This window comes from Miscanthus floridulus, chromosome 16, assembly GCF_019320115.1.
Source record: "Miscanthus floridulus cultivar M001 chromosome 16, ASM1932011v1, whole genome shotgun sequence".
Taxonomy (NCBI): domain Eukaryota; kingdom Viridiplantae; phylum Streptophyta; class Magnoliopsida; order Poales; family Poaceae; genus Miscanthus; species Miscanthus floridulus.
In genome coordinates, this window is record NC_089595.1 from 90199644 (window position 1) to 90211209 (window position 11566).

At 46.1% G+C, this 11566-nt stretch overlaps 2 pseudogenes; one reads left to right on the plus strand and one right to left on the minus strand.

Annotated features, from left to right (window-relative positions):
- Positions 1-9473, minus strand: part of LOC136511010 (metal tolerance protein 5-like) — a 34764-nt pseudogene extending 25291 nt beyond the window's left edge.
- Positions 744-1309, plus strand: LOC136511864 (glycine-rich cell wall structural protein 2-like; annotated as a pseudogene).
- Positions 9474-11566: the final 2093 nt, after the last annotated feature.

Sequence of the window (11566 nt, forward strand, 5' to 3'; positions counted from 1 at the left end):
TTTGATTTAGGACAACTCTCGAAGTTGATTTAATTTGGGAGGGAGAGAGTAACGGTACTTTATGGAGAATAATGTAGCACTTGTGGAGGTGGATGCATACAGAATAGTAATTGTACTTAGTGGAAGGTGATGATGGGATCATGTGACAAGGATAGTTTGTATGTCAAATTGATAGTAGCTTATGTAACTGGACCCAGCTTTCACCTATACGAGACAAAGCAGTCCAGTCACAAAAAAAAACTTTCACACATTCAGCACCAGTAACAAGAACGAAAAACGGTAATAGTACCTCGATGGATATCACTAAAGAAAATAAACTGAATTACTTAGAACGGAGCAATCAGCTAGCTAGGTTTAGCTTCAATGTGTCTTCCAAACACCAACAATGGCATCAAATAATAAAACTTTATGCCATCCATAATCTATGGAGATGACTTAAAGAAGCTAGGACTTCAGCATGTCATCGAGAGCCTAAAAAAGTTAATAGAGCTAAGACAAATCGTGAATTGTAACCACTTCGTTACTTGCATAGTTACATGTACTTAATGGTCAAGTCAAGAAGCTCCATTAATTCCAGTGAATATCAAAAGCCTCCACTTGGTCTTCTATTGAAACACCACTATCATTAATGTGCATGCTCTGTTAAGATAAAGAACCACTGCATGGCCGAAAGCACTATAAATACCCAAGCAGACTTCACTGGAACTCATCTCAACTCAAATACTCTCTAGCGGTAGCTCACAATGGCAGGCACAAAGCTAATATCACTAGGGCTCATTTTTCTCATGAGCATGGGATTAGCAAATGCTGTGAGGGTGGCTAGATACTCTAGTGCTGATGGGTCGGGACAAGGAGAGGGAGGGGGTGGCGGATATGTGAATGGTGCGGGATCAGGGTCTGGGTCTGGCACCGGATTAGGTGACAGTGGTTCGGTGCCCATGCAAGTGCTGGAGGGGGTGCGGCAGGTGGTGGAACTAGGCAAAATGGTGGGTCTGCATGGGGTGTAGGCTTAGGGTCAGGTTCAGGGAGTAGTACATATAGTGGTATTGGAGAATCTTCCAGTGCTGGTGGTACTGGTGGGGGTGGGGGTGGAGGTGGTGGAAAAGCTGGAGGTTCTTGGGACTCCAGTGCTCAAGGGTCTGGTAGTGGCATCGGATCTGGCTCTAGCTATGCTAACAGGTATTGGAACGGACCAAGTTATGCAGGTGCAAGTGCTAATGGCAATGGTGGTGGCAAAGGGAACAGCCAAAATGGTGGGGCTGCTGGCGGTAAAGGTGCTGGATCTGGGTATGGCGATGCCAACCCCTGATTTTTGTATCCAGTCAATCTAAAGTTGGAGCCCATCATCCTTTCTTGTTTGAAGACACAGAATTATTGTTTTTTTTTTTTGCTATGCTTTTGTTAGAATTGAATTAATAAAGGGCCCAACTGTGTCTATTGTAAGCCTGTAAGGTGCAGCTTATGAGAAGATGTAGGCACGCCAATTCATGAAAGAAATCATACTCCTTTGTCATGTGGTCACTATTTTTTGAAAATTGTCATGTGGTCACTATGTCTGAAGAAATTTTTTAGAAAAAAAAAATGTTTGAGGTTATTAAGTTCATCAGATGCCTACACCATGCACATCACATGGTTGTGATCTATCAATGAAATTACTTGAGTAGCTTATGTCATATATAATACAGAAGTACAGATCACTTACAATGATAGCTCTAACTGGGTCAATCCAGGCTTGAACATAAGTAGCAAGAAGTGCAGCCACAAGCCCAATAACGTTGGTGATAACATCAAAAAGGTGATCCTGCGCATAGGCCTTAACTATTTCATTGGTGAATGTTCAGCAATCATTGTCCCAGGAGAAGCTTCATCAGTGTCACTGAGAGCATAATATTGACGACCCACTTTTCCTGCTCTTTTGTCAAGCAGAACTCATCTCCCTGGAAAGCAAAATAATTAATATCATCAGTACCAGCTACAGAAAGATTCAAAAGTAAAACTGCAATTCCAGTAACCACTCTTCATACAGAAACTGATCCTTGATCCATTCGCTATGTCTACTGTGCCAGACAGGCAGGGAGGATGAGATAAGAGCAAACGCACTAGTAGTACGGTAGTTGGTCACCGAGTAGTGGAACCAGACAACCAGGGTTCAAATCTGCATCCAAAAAAAAAAATTTGTTATGCCTCCCCGCGAAAAATAGTGGCAGGGTGCCAGCCTAAGGTGCGGCCGGCCCTTATAGAGTGAGGCCAGGGTTTAGAGGTTTTCTTGGCTGGTTTCACTGAGGTTTCTTCTTAGCGCAAAGCCGTGGGGGCGATCTTTCCCCCACCCCTGTCGAGTTCTTTTACAGGATAAGGAAGAGACATAGACTTACATTGGATACCAATGAGCGTGTAGATTCTAGGATGATTTAAAGGCCAAGCATTGCACAGGCAAGCAAAAATTACTATAACCTGCATTACATATTGTGGTAAAGTTGTCCAAAATTGCAAGTAATAGGACCTCGACCTATTGAAATACCAGCTCCCATAAATAACATCATAAAAGGCATAATTGTGACCAATGTCCGGTCTCCCAAGAACAAATGTTACACACCTAAAATTGGAATAGAAGGCCATTACTTTTATCCATTTGTTATTTAACTGGAAGTACTTTATTTTCTTTTACATGTTGTTCTAGTTCGATTTGCTGAATTAATATCTCGGAGAGACGTCCTTTCTAGCGACAATATGGAAGGACTGTTGAAGATAGCAAAGGACAATGAAATGCTCAATCATTCTATTCAAATGGAATCGAATGCAAGATATGGAAGTAAGAGTATGTCATACACTCATACTAGATGTGGAACTCACCAGAGGCTGCATGCGCCTTATACAAACTGGGTATCTGTAATTCTGTATGTATGGATTTGGTGTTTGCATGGAAAAGGCAGTAAACTACAATATAAACCCGGATAAGAAGTCCAGTGGAGAATCCAAGGCAGAAGCAATAATGGCCAGGGAGCCACTCCACTACAATATAAACCATGATTGCAATGTTACATGATTGGATAGCCCAAATCTCTTTTCAGGCAACTGCTCACGCTCTTCCTGCAAGTAGGATGATCTACAGGTAAAAGAATTGCTTCACACATTTTTTCTGCAAGGAAGTGTTTTCTCTTTGATTTTTTTCCATGTCACGATCAGAGGAAGAGTACACAACAAACCGTAGATATAGCAGGAAGGAAACAACGATTTGTCAGTGTGTCCATTTCACTAAAACTTTCCAGCAATTTCCAACTGTTCTTGGTAGTATTGTGCAACACCATCTGTAGCGCCTTGAGCTGCATATAGAGTTCAAGATGGTGCATTAGAGACTGAACTACACCAACAGGATCCAAACAATTCTACAGCGTTTCCTTTTTCTGAAAAAAAAAACAATTCTACAGCATTAGTCTCAGAGGAACTCGAACCGCAAGAATATATTTCTAGAACAAACAGAAACATATGCACATGAATCAAAGTGTCCAATTCAGTTGGATTTCGTTTGTGTGTATACAATTTACAACAACAACAACATAGCCTTTCAGTCCCAAGCAAGTTAGGGTAGGCTAGAGATGAAACCCACCAAGAGCTGAGTCACGGTTTAGGCACTTCAATAGCTGATTTCCAAGTACTCTTATTCAAACATAAATCTCTAGGTATATCCTAATGTTAGAGGAGTCAAGGGCCTATTGGGCCCTAGCCCATTAGGGTTAATCAGTCGCTTGCTTAGGGGCCAAGTCAGACCTCTCTATATAATGAGAGGAGATGTATCAATCTAATCAAGCAAGAGATTAGAAGGAAATCCCTTCTCTCTTGCCGGCCGTGGGCGAAGCCCCGCGGCCGGCCTCCCCCAGCGCCCTTGCAGCCCTAGCCGCCGCCGCTGTGAACAGCACCCGCGGTACTGTAGCACCGCGGGTACTGTAGCGCGGCAGCCGCCGTCGCTCCCTTCGCCCTCTCATCTCCATCCCAACTGGCCACATAACATCTGGTATCAGAGATTTCCAGGACGATGTCCACAGCTCCGCAATCCTCCGGCGTCCTGCCGACGCCGGTGTCGTCCGTTCCGATGCCGTCCGCGTCCTCTGAACTCTCGGAGACCTCTGGCACCGCTCTCACCCTCGAGGGTTTAGCCGGTGTGATGGAACAATTTGCCCGCCACATGGATCAGATCGGCCGTACGGTGGATGCCCTCAGCCTCAACGTCTCCACCCTGCAGCAATCTGTGGCGGGCCTCCTTCCGCCGCCCCCTCCACCGGCCGCGTCGATCACCACCCCCAGCCCCGTGCCGCCACAGCAGGACAGCGATGGCGTCTTCTACGGGGGCGTGGATGACATCCAGGCATCGGCGGCGCAGCTGCAGGCGGTGGCGTATTGCCTCCTAGCGCGCCGGCAGGGACGACAACACCCCATCTTCAAGCGGCGGCGACCAGTCGTCCCTACAGCAGCAGCCTTGCAGCTCACGGAGAGGAAGGCGATTGCGCGGGCAAGGGCCTGCCAGGTGTTTGCGGCGGTGCGGCTGCAGGCTGCGGCGCGTGGCCTCCTAGCGCGCCGGCGGCTGCAGAAGATGCGCTCACCTATGCACGAGGCGACCTTGGCGGCGGTCGACCTCAGCATAGGGGAGCGCGACCTAGCATGGTCGGTCGACCTTGCCTGGTCGGACGGCCACCAGCAACCGCGCCAACCTGTTGTTGTCTTCAGGTGCAAGCATGGTGTTTTTTCCGTGGGCGGCGGACTCCAACTCTGCGGCACCGGCGATATGGGAGCAGCTTTCCTCCTGGTCACCGGCGGGGACGCACTGCCTAGCGCCATCGCATTCCGCCACCGTCCGCCACGACCACGTCTCCGCTGGTCACTGTTGCCACTAATTCTAGGTGGCCATACCCGTGCACCCCTCTCGTTCCAATGGTCTCCATGGGATCCAGGTGGCTACACACGTGCTGGTCCAGCAAGCGGAGGGTGCCCGCCGTATCTTCAGGAGTCAAAAATAAAGAGTCGTAGTCGTCTTCAGGTCAATAAAATAAGCCGAGATGTAAAAGGCTTATTTTTAGATGTTAGGTTTGTGTCTAGTGGAGGCATCGTTAGTGTCATTGTTAGATTGCAGCTCGAGGACGAGCTGCATGTCCAGGTGGGGTGTAGTGTTAGAGGAGTCAAGGGCCTATTGGGCCCTAGCCCATTAGGGTTAATCAGTCGCTTGCTTAGGGGCCAAGTCAGACCTCTCTATATAATGAGAGGAGATGTATCAATCTAATCAAGCAAGAGATTAGAAGGAAATCCCTTCTCTCTTGCCGGCCGTGGGCGAAGCCCCGCGGCCGGCCTCCCCCAGCGCCCTTGCAGCCCTAGCCGCCGCCGCTGTGAACAGCACCCGCGGTACTGTAGCACCGCGGGTACTGTAGCGCGGCAGCCGCCGTCGCTCCCTTCGCCCTCTCATCTCCATCCCAACTGGCCACATAACACCTAAGCTTTCAAATATCTTTTTATTGTCTCCCTCATGTCAATTTCGGTCTTCCTCTACCTCTCCTCATATTATTAGCTTGGCTTAGGACTCCACAATGCACTGATGCCTCTGGAGGTCTCCTTTGGACATGGTTAAACCACCTCAACCGATGTTGGACAAGCTTTTTTTCAATTCGTGCTACCTCTGGGCGATCACGTATATCATCATTCCAAACTCGGTCCATTCTTGTGTGACCGCAAATCCATCGCAACATACGCATTTCTGCAACACTCAGTTGTTGAACATGTCGAATCTTTGTAGGCCAACATTCTGCTCCATACAACATAGCCGGTCTAATCGCCGTTCTATAGAACTTGCCTTTTAGCTTTTGTGGTACCCTCTTGTCATAGATAATGCCAGAAACTTGTCGCCACTTAATCCACCCTGCTTTGATTCTATGGCTAACGTCCGCATCAATATCACCATCCCTCTGTAGCATCGATCCCAGATACTGAAAGGTATCCTTCTTAGGCACTACTTGACCTTCCAAACTCACATCTCCCTCCTCCTGTACAACTCCGTCAAAGTTGTATCTTATGTATTCGGTTTTAGTTCTGCTCAATCTAAAACCTTTAGACTCAAGGGTCTGCCGCCATAACTCTAGTTTTCTATTTACTCCCGCCTGGCTTTCGTCCACTAACACTACATCATTAGCGAACAACATACACCAAGGGATATCCCCTTGTATGTTCCTGGTAACCTCATCCATTACCAAGGCAAAGAGATACGGGCTTAAGGTTGACCCTTGATGAAGTCCAATTTTAATCAGGAAGTAATCTGTGTTATCATCGTTTGTTCGAACACTAGTCACAACATTTTTGTACATGTCCTTGATGAGGGTCACATACTTTGTTGGGACTTTATGTTTGTTCAAAGACCATCACATAACATTTATTGGTATCTTGTCATAAGCCTTCTCCAGGCCAATGAAAACCAAGTAGAGGTCCTTCTTCTGCTCTCTAAATTGCTTCATAATCTGTCTTATTAAGAAGATTGCTTCTATGGTTGACCTTCCGGACATGAAACCAAATTGGTTTGTTGATATCTGCGTCGTTCCTCGCAGACGTTGCTCAATGACTCTCTCCCATAACTTCATAGTGTGGCTTATCAACTTAATTCCTCGATAATTAGTACAACTTTGGATATTTCCCTTGTTCTTGTAGATTGGTACCAATATGCTTTTTCTCCACTCCTCAGGCATTTTGTTCGATCGAAAGATATTGTTGACCATCTTGGTTAGCCATACTATAGCTATATCCGCGAGACATCTCCACACCTTGATTGGGATACCATCAGGGCCCATCGCTTTGCCCACTTTCATCCTTTTCAAGGCTTCTCTAACCTTCGATTCTTGAATTCTCCGCACAAAGCGCCTGTTAGTGTCATCAAACGAGTCGTCCAGCTGAACGGTGGTGTTCTCGTTCTCACCATTGAACAATTTATCAAAATACTCTTGCCATGTATGTCTGATCTCATCCTCCTTCACCAAGAGTTGCTCCCTCTCATCCTATGTCTGATCTCATCCTCCTTCACCAAGAGTTGCTCCCTCTCATCCTTTATACACTTAACTTGGTTGAAGTCCCTTGTCTTCCTATCGCGAGCCCTAGCCATCCTATAAATGTTCTTCTCTCTTTTCTTCGTACTCAAATGTCGGTAAAGGTCCTCATAGACCCGCCTCTTTGCCTCACTCACCACTCGTTTTACAGTCTTCTTTACCACCTTGTACTTCTCTATGTTGTTTGCACACCTGTCATGATACAAGCGTCTATAGCACTCCTTCTTTTCCTTAATAGCCTTTTGCACATCTTCATTCCACCACCAAGTGTCTTTCGAGTCGCATCCGCTCTCTTTGGTCACTCCAAGCACCTCTGAAGCAACCTTCCGAACGCATGTTGCCATCTTCTCCCATATGCTGTTTGCATCGCCTTCATCATTCCAAGGGCCCTCTTCAATGACATTTTCCTTAAAGACCTTTGATGTCTCCCCTTCTAATTTCCATAACTTCGTTCTAGCAACCCTAGCTTGTTTGTTTCCACGAGCTTGTACCAGAAAACGGAAGTCAGCCACCACCAACTTATGTTGAGCGACCACACATTCTTCAGCTATCACCTTATAGTCCACGCATGTTCGTTTATCCCTCCTTATAAGGACAAAGTCGATTTGACTAGAGTACTGGCCGCTATTAAAGGTCACTAAATGGGACTCTCTTACGGAAGAAAGTGTTAGCTATCATCAGATCAAAAGCTATGGTGAAGTCTAAGACTTCCTCTCCCTCCTGGTTCCTACTACCATATCCGAAACCCTCATGAACCGCCTTGAAACCTGCACTTGATGTACCTACATGGCCATTAAGATCACCTCCTATAAAGAGTTTCTCGTTACTAGGGACAACTCTAACCAAGCGATCTAAGCCTTCACAGAAAAGCCGCTTAGCACTCTCATCATGGCCTACTTGGGTGTGTGTATACAATTTGCACGCAAAAAAAATGTTAACTTCCACCACCCGTACAGAATCTTTTTCCTTATGTAAGCAATGAGAACTTTTGAAAGGCTAGTTGATGATTTCCAGATTCCATCTCTGAATGGAATGTATTGTCTTTAGAAAAAAAAATAAACTACCAGGCCGTTTACATCAGGGAAGTCACAAAGAGAGATACAATAGACAGGTGAAAAGAAAACATATGACCAAATGGAACAAAGATAAACCTAGTTGAGAAATTCAAATCCAAAATGCTAAAGTGAGAGAAGGATCTTTGGTTGAACAATCTATAAGTAACCCTTTGACATCTTCTACCAATTACAAAAAGGTGAACAATTTTGACGCGAAACACAGTCAAGAGAGGTTCCAGAGTTTGAAGTATACCGCAATATTCATCATCTATCTCATTAATTTCCAAAGCTCAATTTTGAATACTGGAACACAACCACAGATTAATAAAATTCACCATCATTTTCAAAGGCCACGATTCCACATCTCAATACGAAGAAAAAGATTTATATTATAAATACCAGTGTCCAAAAAACATGCATCATCGTCCAATAATTACTCTACTCTTCTGACCCCAATGCAATAGCTCTTCTCAGCAAATTACTTCATTAAAATTGTATGTTTCCGACTAACATACCTGGATGTGACAGACGATGGAAACAACATCACTGAAAACTCTCTATTCATACACTATCTCCTCTATTGCGTTGACGAAGATGACAAAGTGATAATGACTACTTAACTATTTATTAGTCAAACACAAGTCCGGATCAATAAACAAACAAATTCGTAGACTATTATATTTATAGCACCAAACACATGCATAAAAAACCATGACAGCACTACTGCTAGCAATATCTAACGAGAGCGTCCATTTGAAAGGCAACTCATGCATAAAAAAGACCATGACAGGGCTACTGCTAGCGATATCTAGCGAGAGCTTCGATTTGAAAGGCAACGCAACCTAGCACGCCGAGGAAGTCCTGAAGCCCCCGCGCCAGCTCCTGCTGCGCCTCCAGGCGGCGGAACCCATCGAAGTTGAGCCGCCAGGGCCGCTCTCCCATGCACAAACCGCCGCCCCCTTCGTCTTCGGCCTCCACGGAGCGGAGGAGAAGCTCCTCGCCCTCCCTCGCTCAAGCCGCCGCCATTCCCTCGGGCGTCCGCATCTCGCCCGAACCCTAGAGAACGACGAGGTGAGTCTCCCGAAAAGCGCACCGGGGAGTGGCGGAGAAGAGCGAGGAGGAGTAGAGCTAGAGCAGCCGCGATGGTGGAAGCCTGGAAGGGGGGCCGCCGCTGGAACACAGGAACAGCGGGAACAGAGCAAGGCAGGGTCGGGATCGCGGTGGACGGCTGGATGCGCGGTATGCCGCGACCGCTAGTGGACCTGGTCCAGCGAGCGGGGCACCGGCTGCTGAGGCGGACAAGTGGAGAAGCCACGGACCAGGAGTCGAGCCGACGTGGCGTGCGCATTGACTAGCTGAGCAATTTGGCGAGCCTGCATCCAATCTAGTACAGCCGACGTGACCAGTATGGTACACCGAATTTGAGTACCTTCTTTAAAAAAAAACATATATGAGATTGTATTACGTAGACGTTCACGATATGTACGCACACTCATCTCTGTGAGCGCCCCTGAAGAACTGAGCTAGTAGATCTTAAGATTCACGAAGTTGCCACGGGCGATGCACGCACACTCAGCCCTATGAGCACCACCCCCGAAGGACTGAGCCAATAAATCTCGAGATTCACAAAGTTGCCACGGGCGTCTTGCTGTCGACGGGAGCCAGCAGATCTCGAGATTTATGAAGTTGCCATGGGCGTCTCGCTGTCGATGAGGACGTCGCCTACCACGAAAAGCATTCACGAAGTTGCCACGGGCGTCTCGCTATCGACGGGGACGTCACCCACCACAAAAAGCATAACGCCATTAAATCTAAAAAATACGAGCACCCGTGTCACTGATCTACGATCAGTTCGCAAATTTGAGTATTTTTAGGTAAAAGTGAAGCAATTTTTTTTACGGAAATAAGTGAAGCAAATTAAACAGGTAAAATGGATAGCATCATGACAGCCTTACTTCAGATACGCTAGCCAAGATTAATCCCCCGCAAAGCAAGCTAAACCAAACATGCAAACCGCCCAAACCTGATATACTATGGGTGTGATTGGTTGCTTTGGTGAGGGGGGGCCGGGATGTAGAGCCGGTACAGGATGGTGAGATGCATGCTTAAATCGTGCACTCAGTCGTGTTTAATTGTCATTGTTGTTGGCTTAGTATGAGATGACATCTTGTTTGGTTGCATGTATAGATGTGAGTTTTGAGTGTATGACACATGGGTCTTGGGCCATGCGTCGTACCACACCATCCCGGCTCGCATGGGAAGCCCGATTTTTGCGTACGCTGCGAGCCTGCACCAGGGGTCTCAAATGTACGATTCGGTACATCGATTTCGTTCAGCACAGAAAACCAAACACAGAGAGAGTGCATGACATGGTGCCAGATGACCATCAAGACTACCAATCACGCCCTATATACACCAGCGAATGCAGACCACTTGTGACAGTCATAGAAACATGCCCAATACACATGCTTACAGTTACTGTACAGCCTACGGCGCTTTACTGTGAGAAACGATGTGATCTGCCATGGCCTCTACTCCTCTAGAGACGCAATGAGAGGAAAGGATCTATGCGAAGACAAGGAGCAGGAGCATATTTGGTTTGCACCTAAAGCAATTTTGTGCGGACCAATACCTTCCTGTATGTTGCCTGTTGGTGTCCCAGATAGATACAGTAGATGCCTGGGTCAGATAGGGGCCCAGTCTCAGCTAGAGCTAAGGTCACCGAATTATATAAAGGGATCGCCTACATTGATATTGTTGATTAAATAGTTTTAGCCATTTTGCACAAGAAAAAATATAACTGCACCACCTTATCAGGTAGGTGACTAAGATTGAGATAAATTTTAACCAGTGACGAGGCTACAATAACTTTGATATTTATTCTTGGTACTAAACTAAAAAGGTATCTTTTTTCGAGTAATTTGGGTGGATCCAACATCTAAGCTTTAGAATACGCTTGAACTTATTAGCCTAATTTATCAGTCATGGTATAATATTTTTCTCTCACAACTAAAACAGCATGAGCCGGCTTATTAGCCGCAAAAAATAACAGCCGAACACTCATAATTCATCTTCTTATCATGACAAGGCACAAGTACTGATCGGTCGCTCTACTAGCATAATCCCTTACTACCATCTCTACTATAAGGGACCAATCAAAACTATATTAGGTTTTAAAAAAAAGTCCTCCGCTGAGAGACTTACAACCATTGTGCACCAACTGAAATTGTACCCAGGATTACCGTATCATTAAAATATATGGCTCCTGATCCTTTCTCACATGCTTCAACTTGATCCGATGGCCAACGTTATTTGAATCTCCCCCACCCAGGCTTCAACGCACGCCTCACATATTCCGCAGTCTACGGTAAAATAGAAACCAATGGAAGTCAATCAAGGCAAATATGGAAGTCAGTCAAGGCAAATAGGAAGGAGGGATCC